At 38.1% G+C, this 11,701-nt stretch overlaps 1 long non-coding RNA gene across 1 annotated transcript; it reads left to right on the top strand.

Moving 5' to 3' along the window:
• Nucleotides 1-5,212: 5,212 nt before the first annotated feature.
• On the top strand, nt 5,213-6,354 carry LOC145088452 (uncharacterized). The gene is made up of 2 exons (XR_013701145.1): nt 5,213-5,655; nt 5,749-6,354. It is a non-coding gene; the product is annotated as an uncharacterized LOC145088452 (long non-coding RNA).
• The last annotated feature ends 5,347 nt before the right edge of the window (nt 6,355-11,701 follow it).

Below are 11,701 nucleotides of genomic sequence, written 5' to 3'. Positions count from 1 at the left end.
AGGTTTTCAATACAAATATTATCAGAGTCTTCCCAGAACCACATCACAAAACATAACCATGAGGAGCGGTACGATCACGCCTTTGCCTTGCCACGGTCTCCTGAAGAACCTGAAAAACATTAAACCACAACTGTAAGCCCGAAAGCTTAGTGAGATACCCCCAACATACCAACCACATATACCATACACGCATAACATGCCATATCATATCAGAACACAGAACACATAACACAGAACAGCCATGCACTTCGGGTCTACTGTGTGACTGGTCTGCCGCACCGGCCAACAGTCCACCTGGTCCACCCTCCGAGTCTAGCCATATACATCGAGTCTGCAGTGTGATTGGTCCGCCCGCACCGGGCCTTCAATCCACCTGGTCCACTCTCTGAGTCTACAGTATGACTGGTCTGCCCGCACTGGGCCTTCAGTCGGCCTGGTCCACTCTTCGAGCCTCAGCACGTCTGGTCTGCCCTCTTGGGGCCTACAGCCTATCTGGACCGCTCGCTGGGCCTTCGGAATAACTGGTCCGCCCTGGGTATGTTGGCCTATAGCACAAAGCGGGACCCGCCTCAACCCAACCCCAATCCAACAAACATGTGCACATAAACATACAATCATATAACAATTCACAGTCAACAAGCCGATCTAGCAGATCACATAACATATCATCATCCTAACTAGGATACCGACCTAACCGGTCACTAGCATAGCATCATCCTAAATACCAGGATACCGACCTTAACCAGGTCTCTAACATATACCATCTCAGCTACCAGGATGCAAGCATATCAAAGTAATAATATAACAACAAATACCCGGATCTCAATCCGATAAAGGGCCGGCCTTGGTGCCTTAGACCCTGCTGATAAAGTGAGGATAACTCACCTCGCAACTGTCGACTGAAAGATAAGACCAAGATGCTCCGACCACTGATACGATCTCCATCACTAGCCAACACCAACACTGAACTCAAACAAAAGCCAACAATTACCAAAATGCCCCTGGAAGTCAACTGGTCAACCCTTGGTCAAAGTCAACCTCCTGAATAACTCTACTCACCGAGTTAACCCGATGACTCGCCGAGTCCTCATGCTCAGAACTTCCCCAATCCACGACTCGACTCGCCGAGTCCCATAACTCTGAGTCCCCTCGCACTCAACTCACCGAGTCCTCCCTTGACTCACTGATTCATGGCTCAACCAGAAGAAGTTTGGACCTCATGACCAGACTCGCCGAGTCCAAGAACATACTCGCCGATTCCAAGGCTATCTTCAACCTACTCGCTGAGTTGTTCTTCCAACTCGCCGAGTTCCAGTCCATCTTCAAGCAACTCGCCGAGTACACCTTTGTGACTCGCCGAGTGCCTCTAGATCTTAACCCATACAGAAGCCTTCCAGGCCATGCAGTTGATCCAAAACGTAGATCTACCCTTCTACAATCCATCCATCATGTAAAGTGGCAAACTTTACGTGAATCCAAAGAGATCTAGGCTTTTTACACTCTAGGGCTAGGGTTTGGGACAAGATGACTTCACCAAATACTCAAGAACAGGGACTTTAATGCACTCTGGACCTTCTCCATTCCAGATCTGAGGTAGCAACCTCAGATCTAGCCTTCAAACTCGAAATACCACAAGCTAAACTTTCCACACATTCCAAAAATGAAGAATCTAGATGAATAACAGCCCAAGAAACGAAGTAATACCTCAAAAGGAAGTCCCAACAGAAGAGAAATCCGAATCTTAGCAAAGCCCCTTGCTCCAAGCCCCCTAAATCTCCAAGATCTCCTCCAAAATCTCTTCTCCAAGGTTCAAATGCACTCAAATCCCTCACAATCGTGTCTTAGGGTTTTCTGGACTTCAAGAGAGGGTAAAGAGGCTGGGGAGAGGGTATAATGTCCTTTATATAGGGCTCATCCTCCAAAATTAGGGTTTTCTCCACTCAACGCCTACTCGCCGAGTCCATCCTACAACTCGCCGAGTTGGCCACTTAACACGCGACCAGAGTCGCGACCCTACTCGTTGAGTCCACCCATGAACTCGCCGAGTTGCCCTTTCACATTTACACTTTGAACCCTGAACTTGCACTTCTGAACCCGGGATGTTACACTCTTCCCACATAAGTATTGTGTTTGCGTGTAACAACAAAGGGTTTATATAAATAACTTATTCATGGTAAGCTAATAAACCTCGTCCAGTCGAGTCACATGATATTAATTAAGTATTATGTGATTTAGTTTATGGTATTGACACTTATCGTTTTGAATCACAAGCTATCCCACTACCTATAGTCTCATTCAACTATGATCACTAAAAAAAACCCCATAAAAACCCAATATTGATTCTATACGGTAACAAGGCAAACCCGTGATCTATGATGAGGTCATAACCGAATTGTGACGAACACCTCTACACCAGCACTTACAAGTTTTAGTGCTAAAAATCCACACCTAAGTTTGCTCATCCTCGGGGACTTTATCGTGTAGGAAACGCCAGCGCCTAAACTTGACTCGTTAACCGATGGTTGTAGCTAGCAACCGGTGGCGGGATGTCAACCTATATAAGCATGCGATCCGGAACTTATACCCGGCGTTCGTCGTTCCAATACGAATTAACAGTTATGACACAGAGGAATTTCCACTAAGATGTACGATCTTAGAATTGTGACGAACATAGTCCATGCAACTTAGGAAATGATCCTAACTCTTAAAGCTTTCAGAATAAACGTAGCTTATATAGAACGTCCCGTGGGTATGACGGATCCTAACAATATGTCTAGGCATCTTAATCCTAACTTCCCATTATAAGATATCGGACACCTATAGTTATTTGGTGTTAGGATTAATTATTGATTGGAGTCTTATAGTATTTGAGTTTCCTAAGACTTAACACATTTTCAAAATTTATTATATGTCGTAACGAAATTTGGACAACATAACGGCTGTGTTGATAATATTTTCCAGGTTTCAACCAATGTGAAACCAACAATACAATAACGTTTATAATTCAGGTGATTAATACAATATACCATGTCGCAAATAACGACCCTTAAGTTCCGAAGTCGATCGTGTTATTTATCGCAATAAAATCCATAACTTAGTATATTGAATTATATTTTTATATTTAATATAAAAATATACTAATAAATTTTACATTCATTTTACATAACTTGTATATATTAAAATTAAATGTCAATAATTTAAACTATTGATTATATATTTTCCAAGGTTGCAGAAATCGTTCGACGGTAGCTTGACGGTAAACTAGGGATAAAAGATTAATAGGGGACCAGTAATTATTAAAAAAATTTATTAAACATCAATAAATATAACATTAATGTTAATAATATAACTAAAAAAGTTAAGAATAATAAATATTTAATACATAATTTTATTTTTCTTTTCAATTTGTAACTTTCGTCTCTTAGGCATTTACTCGAACACTTAGCAAGCTAGTTACAAGTTTGATTCTCATAAGCATTTCCTCAAACAATTTCCATCTATACACATCTATTTTGTAGCTTAGAGCTTTTCAATCACTCCTTCCAGATAGCTTATGACAACTTCTTTCACTTAATATTGCCTAGAGACTATAACAATAAAATGTGCAAGTTTAAGAAGGTTGATCAAGTTTCTTTGAGGACAAAAGTCGAGCACCTTAACTGCATCATCAATAAGTTCAAATTTCTCATACATTGCAACCAACGCATTACCCACAAAAGCATCTGAGATCAAACCTGTCTTCACAGCCATCCCGTGAACCACCTGTCCACATATCAAATTCAGAGCTCCGACGCAAGCTTTGATCATGCAAGGTAAGGCGAAATTATAAGGTATATGACATGTTACAAAAAACTAGGAAAAGACAAGAATCGGTTCATAACAGAGATCGTTTCTAGTGTATCCATTGATTATTGCGTTCCATTGATACAAATTCTAGTTCTCTATTTGTTCGAAAACAAATCGTGAATCGGAGGGAGATCCACAAACGGAGTGAAACGCAACAGAAGACTGAACAATGTCTTTTGCAAGCGATTGAAACCCAACAGAAGACGAACAATTTCAAATTTTCTTTTAAACCTTTATCACGTAGAACCACCTGCATCGATCAGATTGAAATTAAGTGAATCTAAATTGTTGATTCCACAAGATAATTTTAATATAAGTAAATATGTATAACCATTACCGGTATATTGATGTTTGTTGACAGGAAACGATCGACATAAGTGATAGCAAGAAAAGTTACGAATGAATCAACATGATCAGATGTAATACGAACGACGATTGATTCCCTGCCGTGAATCGAATTAGCTTCAAGATCAAACAATTTTAATTTCTCCATATCCCAAAGTCCAGAAGGGATTTCACCACTCAAATCATTAAAAGCAAGTGATGAAAGTATTGAAGGTGGCTCGGCGGTGGGTTGCACCTGTATACATTCAACAGTTGAGCAGGGGTTGTTCGATCGAGAGAGAAAGGTGGGGAAGAACGAGATGCAAAGTGGGGAAGAAAGAGACGCAAAGAATAGATATGAAACAATTCAAAGTTCAACCCACATCGGTTGGGGATAATTGATGAAGGCAAAACTTACTCTATAAAAAGGGGAGCTAGCCCCTTTGATAATCAAACCCAACAAAGCTTTGGGCTAGCCGGCTCCTTTGAGCTTGTGGGTCTTTTAGACTTAGCTGAGCCGATTTTGGTCTGACTTGGTGTCCGAGTTGGTCCGATTTTGTCCAATTAGGACCGACTTTGACCGATATTGACCAAAAACGACTAGCTAACCCTCTAACACCTATTCGTAGGCGGTTGGAGATCGCCAAGCGTTGCAATCGTTCGAATTCGGTTTCTTTGAGAAGTTTGACGTGAGAAACCGCAAATCCACAATTCTTGAACTTTTAAGCACTTTCGGGTCTATTTCGTAATAAATTGGTACTATCGGGGACTGATTTGCAACTTTGCTAAAGTATATGAGTTTTTTGGTAATTTTATTAGAGATGGTTAGGACTGTTTTGGTAAGAAAAAATACCAAATGAAGGGTTGATTTTGAATAAATGGAATCATTGTTTATGGATTGGGACTGATTTGATAAAGCTTTGTCAAGTGAGGGTTAGTTTTGTTTAATTTAAATACAAGTTTTGAGTTACCCTTGACTTTTGGCTGGGTCAAAATCGAAACCCGATTTCTGATTGAAGTCCCGATACAGTCGATAAAAAGGCTCCAACATCACAAAGGAGCGTCGTCTTTAAAGGGACAACGGAGAAGGAACGGGAACGAAGGCAATGGACGAACACAGAGAGACGGAAAACACGAAGGCTCGTAGGCACAACTTCCTCGACCGACAGCGAGACGGTTCATCTTCGGGGTTCGACTAGACTGAAGAACGAACGGAGAAGCGGCGAAGGTTCGATCGTTCATCGCTGGCTGTGTGAGGTGCGAAGGGAGGAGGTCCGATGGGGAGTCCGGACGCCTTAAACAGGGGTAGCAGCAAGTTGAGACCCTCGGAGCTCTGTGGTCGACGGGAACAGTAGAGAAGGAAAACGAGGGGAAAAGGGGGTCTCTGGTCTTTGGCCGGTCATGAAGAGCATTAACGGTCGTTGATCAATGGGGTTTGCGATCGGTGGGGTGTTTGGCAGTGAAGTTCGACGGGAAGAAGGGCAGGTATTCGGGTTTTGCGGTTTGCTTGAATATTACAGGTCGTCTTCCTCTTCTTCTTCTTATTTTGACTGTAAATTAATGCAGTTTAATCTATAGGTTTAGATCAGTGTTTGGGTTTGACTGCTTGACAAGGGAGGAGGCAACATTGAATGGGTGGTGAAGGAAAGAAGAAACAAAAATCAGGTGGTTGTTTTGGGGGTTTGTTCGATTGCAGGGAAGGAAGAAATCAAGGTGTAACAATCGGGGATGTTTGGCTGCTGTTGCTCTGGAATCCTCATAGGGGTATTTGCAAGCTGCGATGTCTTAAGCAGGAGGGTGTTTGGGTGGTATCTTCTTCCACCCTGAGAGAGAGAGAGAGAGAGAGAGAGAGAGAGAGAGAGAGAGGATGGAGTGAATTGTTGTAGAAGGAAGAGTTTTGTTTCAGCTATTTGTGATCTAATGTAGATTTTTATGAGATTTTGTGTATCAAAAGATTTAGGAGTGATCCTGAGAGTTCAATGTATTGTTTTATGGGTTTATATTCATACATGTGGATGTTTTTGTGTGTGAGAAAACTGGTCAATATCATGTATCTATTCATGTATTTGGTTGAATTGCTATTAGCCTTGATATCTTTTAATAGCTTTTTTAGTGTCATGTACATGTGTGTGTTGTATAAGTGAGTTTGTGAAAATATATGTGTGACGAGCGGTTTGATTGAAATTTTTAGTCATATAGTGGTTAGAAATTATTCATATTCATGTAATGAGTATGTTTCATTAGATTTCAAGCATGTGGGTGTTGTTTGAAAGTAATAAATCATGTCAAATACATATGCATTCATATATAACTCCTGACATATTTGTATATGTATATAATATGTAATTATATGGATCGAGATTTAATAGCTTATGAACTTGCCAAAATTGCAAGATAAGCCAAGACTTGCTTTTTTAATATCATATATGACATTTCTCTACAAATACGTTTATATATATATATATATATATATATATATATATATATATATATATATATATATATATATATATATATATATATATAAATAAACGTATTACATGATTATCTATTTGTCGTATGAAATTCAGATTTATAAAACTTTAGGAATTACGTATTAAATTTTTGGTGATTTTTAATTCGATCTTCAATGACAGACGATTTAATCAGTTTGGGATGTTATACAAGGTAATTATGAATATAATATTTTTAATATACTTATTAAACATAAAATAGAACACAACTGGTTGATAATACACAACGTTTTGCGGTGGTTTGTTTGCCGAACTCTAACCAATTTTTTTTCCAGTTGTTACATTATCCTCCGTTGAATGAAATTTCGTCTCAAAATTCAACGTATAGATAAAATATTATAAAACAGTTAGTGATGACTTATTTTCGCTTGATCCATACGTGATCTGTCTAAAGTTGATTTAAGTCGTGTAGGTCTAGATTGGATAACTTATCCATTATATGACTTTACCACAAGTGACCACTAAATAAGGAATTTGGAATACGACCGAATCAAATATTTTAAAGATCATCGAGTTTTATATAGAATTTAATCGCATGTACTTTCCCAATTATGAAATATCCGCACGGTTTCCTAGCTCACTTCATTGAAATAGAGATAACAAGTGTGTCATCGGACCGACACTCCTTGAGATTTGACGTATGGAAAAGTGTCGTGCACATCGTTTTGTTTTCGAGATAACTTGATGTAAATATTAGGACCGAATTCTATCTGAGAATCTCGAAGGTCCATTGATTCGTGGTTTAACTTGACTCGTTCTCTAAGCCGAATTACTCATCTAAAAGAGAAGGCATTTTAAAGCTTACATGGTCTCTGACTTGGAAGTCGACATGCTTACATCTTTTATTCACATAACTCTCTTGTCGTTTGTGTACAATCTGAAATGTTTCTCCTTTTCACACAATCTTTTCTATGATGTCTTGATTGAATCTTGGATTAAAGTGCAACATATCACTTAAATGCTCTTTGTTCAGTTTCGTATCTCCAATCATTGTTCAACATATCGAGGGTTAACACCCTTGCCCATATAAGGCTTCAAATGGTAATCTCCGCTTTCATGCATGTTCATCACTTCAATTCTTTCAAATCTGAGCACATTAGGTCAAAGCCTGGATGAATGGGACACTTTAACCTGGAGCTTTATTCAAAACTATGCTCACATGTTCACTGTACTTAGGGTTACATATTTGGTTCATAAAGTATCGCGTCCCGTCATCCCTGAGCTTAACATGTTTATCCAGTCTTCACAGAGCTTCATTTGCGAAGCTTTTCTCTCTTAGAATCTCAAGTAAAACTTTTTGAACTGTATATGTAAGTTTGAATGAACGGTCATAAATAATACTTGTACTCAACAGGGTTTGCTACGTTCTTTTCGGATCAATACATTTGCTACCATGAAAGTCTTATTACAATGTTAGTGAATCTCACACATCATGATGACAATAAATTTCTCATTTATGTCATTCAACCAAAAGCATTGGCAAACCTCGTCTCATTTCACCTATGTGCACCTCAATCCATTATGTACATGTCGTTGTGTACGAACAAGTTTTATGTTCTTTCAGAAAGGTAGGATTGGTGTGTTACACCATAGTTGTTCCAACCTATGGATACAATCTCTTGCTTATCTTTCAAGTTGGACCTTGTTTCCTTTTGGTGCTAACATAGTTGACAGTTGGGCTACCATAAAGAAGTTCCTGGAGGATCACTGGTAGCAGCCAACATAAACTCTTTTGTTGTTAAAATTCCAGTGTTCATTTGATGGGAAGAAGTCTTCACTTATACTTCCACATTTGATCAAATCCTTCACATTTGATTAAATTCTTCACATTTGATTAAATCATGGTGAGCCGATAAGTTTACAACAATCCATCGTTTGATTTTTAGGGTAGGAGGGAATCTTAAGGTTTTTCTTTGACTTGTCATCATAAATGAACATGTCTTTCTCATGGGTAGATTTGGTCGTACAACTTTCTTGTAGTGCCGATCTAGACGCAATGGGGAGGTAGTCGATTCATACCTATGATAATGTCGAAGCTTCCGCTCGGGATTGGCATTAAGTCGATAATTAAAGATCGATGTTCATGGTTATTTTATCGTTTAAAAAGGGGGTTGTATAGGACCTGACGTGACGCAAACAAAACGTTGTCATATAGACAACGATATTGGACTTTCGGTGACCTATGCACGAGAAACGCACCAGTACTGATGTTTCCTGGATTTCATTCAATGTTCCGATCACGATTTCTCTGAATCAAGTTGTCACCTCGTAGCTCTTCAGTCTTTGGTAGTTTCACCATCTTCATAACAAGCTTTAATTTAACTAGTGTTTGTGCTAATTTATGTATCTCACTTCCATGAGCACATTCTATGGTTATTCTCAAGTCGTGGCATAAGCGGTGTCAAAGCTTACGATTCTCGTCTAGTAATTCTACTCGGTAATGCCATTGTCCTTAAAGGTGTAGGTGCCCTTCTTTTAAACTTGGATGATTCAAACATAAGTCGGACGGTTCATAACAAAACGAGATGGACTGATGGAATACCTAAGCCGAATTCGAAAAGATTAGCGAATGCACGAATGTTTCAAGGTATTTGAAATATATCTAATAGGAACATTTGTAGAATATTATAGTTAAGTAATTAGCATTCCGAGATAAACTTTGGAAAACATTTATGTTTATGATACTTACAGTTTCATGAGTATTTTAGGTAAATATTCGCTAAGTATTCGTAAGTGTCCACTAAAGTTTTCATGAGTTCTTAAGCGAATTGAACTGTGACTTTATTTAAATATTCAGGATTCCAAGTGTTTTAGTCTACCAACAACCGAATCCAAGCTTGATTGTGCACCGGTCTAACCATAATTAAACATAGGTGATCAATCAATGTCTAGTTGTGGTTCGACCCACGTAAAACCAACTTGGCTAAGGTGTTTGAAAATAAACATAGGTGATCAATCAATGTCTAGTTGCGTGTAACAGAAAACCATATCGCTCTTTGTGAAAATATAAAATATCCGAATTTACTCTTGAAACCTTGCACAAGCATTCGTATAGCTTATATGTAAAATTCATAGATTTTGTAAATTCGTGTCGTGGTATTAGTTAAGTATTACCTTACTTGAATTAGAAATCTACACTTAACCAGTGGGGCAAACTCTTCCCACATAAGTATTGTGTTTGTGTGTAACAAAAAAGGGTTTATATAAATAACTTATTCATTGTAAGTTAATAAACCTCGTCCAGTCGTGTCACATGATATTAATTAAGTATTATGCGATTTAATTTCTGGTATTGACACTTATCGTTTTGAATCACAAGCTATCCCACTACGTATAGTCTCATTCAGCTATGATCACCGAAATGAAAACCCCATAAAAACTCAATATCGATTCTATACGGTAACAAGGCAAACCTGTGATCTATGATGAGGTCATAAACGAACTGTGACGAATACCTCTGCACCAACACTTACACGTTTTAGTGCTGAAAATCCACACCCAAGTTTGCTCATCCTCGGGGACTTTATCGTGTAGCAACGCCAACGCCTAAACTCGACTCGTCAACCGATGGTTGTAGCTAGCAACCGGTGGCGGGATGTCAACCTATATAAGCATGCGATCCGAAACTTATACGTGGCGTTCCTCGTTCCAAAATGAATTAACGGTTATGACACAAAGGAATTTCCACTAATATGTACGATCTTAGAATTGTGACAAACATAGTCCATGCAGCTTACGAAATGATCCTAACTCATAAACCTTTCAAAATAAACGTAGCTTATATAGAATGTCCCGTGGGTATGATGGATCCTAACAATAGGTCTAGGCATCCTAATCAAACTTCCCATTACAAGATATTGGACACCTATAGTTATTTGGTGTTAGGATTAATTATTGATTGGAGTCTTATGGTATTTGAGATTCCTAAGACTTAACACATTTTTAAATTTTATTATCTGTCGTAACAAAATTTGGACAACATAACAGCTGTTTTGATATTATTTTCCAGGTTTCAACCAATGTGAAACCAACAATACCATGACATTTATAATTTAGGTGCTTAATACAAAATAACGACCCTATTGTTATTTGGTGTTAGGATTAATTATTGATTGGAGTCTTATGGTATAAAATTATATTAATAAATTTTACATTCATTTTACATAACTTGTATATATTAAAATTAATTTTCAATAATTTAAACTATTGATTATATATTTTCCAAGGTTGCAGAAATCGCTCGACGGTAACTCGGCGGTGGACTGGGGTTAAAGGATTAATAGGGGACCATTAATTATTAAAAAAATTTATTAAAAATTAATAAATATAACATTAATGTTAAGAATATAACTAAAAAAGTTAAGAACTAATAATTATTTAATAAATAATTTTGTTTTTCTTTTCAATTTGTAACTTTCTTCTCTTAAGCATTTACTCAAACACTTAGCAAGCTAGTTACAAGTTTGATTCTCATAAGCATTTCCTCAAACACTTTCCATCTATACACATCTATTTTGTAGCTTAGAGCTTTTCAATCACTCCTTCCAGATAGCTTATGACAACTTCTTTCACTTAATATTGCCTAGAGACTATAACAATAAAATGTGCAAGTTTAAGAAGGTTGATCAAGTTTCTTTGAGGACAAAAGTCGAGCACCTTAACTGCATCATCAATAAGTTCAAATTTCTCATACATTGCAACCAACGCATTACCCACAAAAGCATCTGAGATCAAACCTGTCTTCACAGCCATCCCGTGAACCACCTGTCCACATATCAAATTCAGAGCTCCGACGCAAGCTTTGATCATGCAAGGTAAGGCGAAATTATAAGGTATATGACATGTTACAAAAAACTAGGAAAAGACAAGAATCGGTTCATAACAGAGATCGTTTCTAGTGTATCCATTGATTATTGCGTTCCATTGATACAAATTCTAGTTCTCTATTTGTTCGAAAACAAATCGTGAATCGGAGGGAGATCCACAAACGGAGTGAAACGCAACAGAAGACTGAACAA

This window comes from Lactuca serriola, chromosome 2 (assembly GCF_051521515.1).
Source record: "Lactuca serriola cultivar US96UC23 chromosome 2, Lser_US96UC23_V15, whole genome shotgun sequence".
Lineage (NCBI taxonomy): Eukaryota > Viridiplantae > Streptophyta > Magnoliopsida > Asterales > Asteraceae > Lactuca > Lactuca serriola.
Note: the sequence above shows the minus strand (reverse complement) of the source record. Positions and strands in the feature narration are given on the sequence as shown.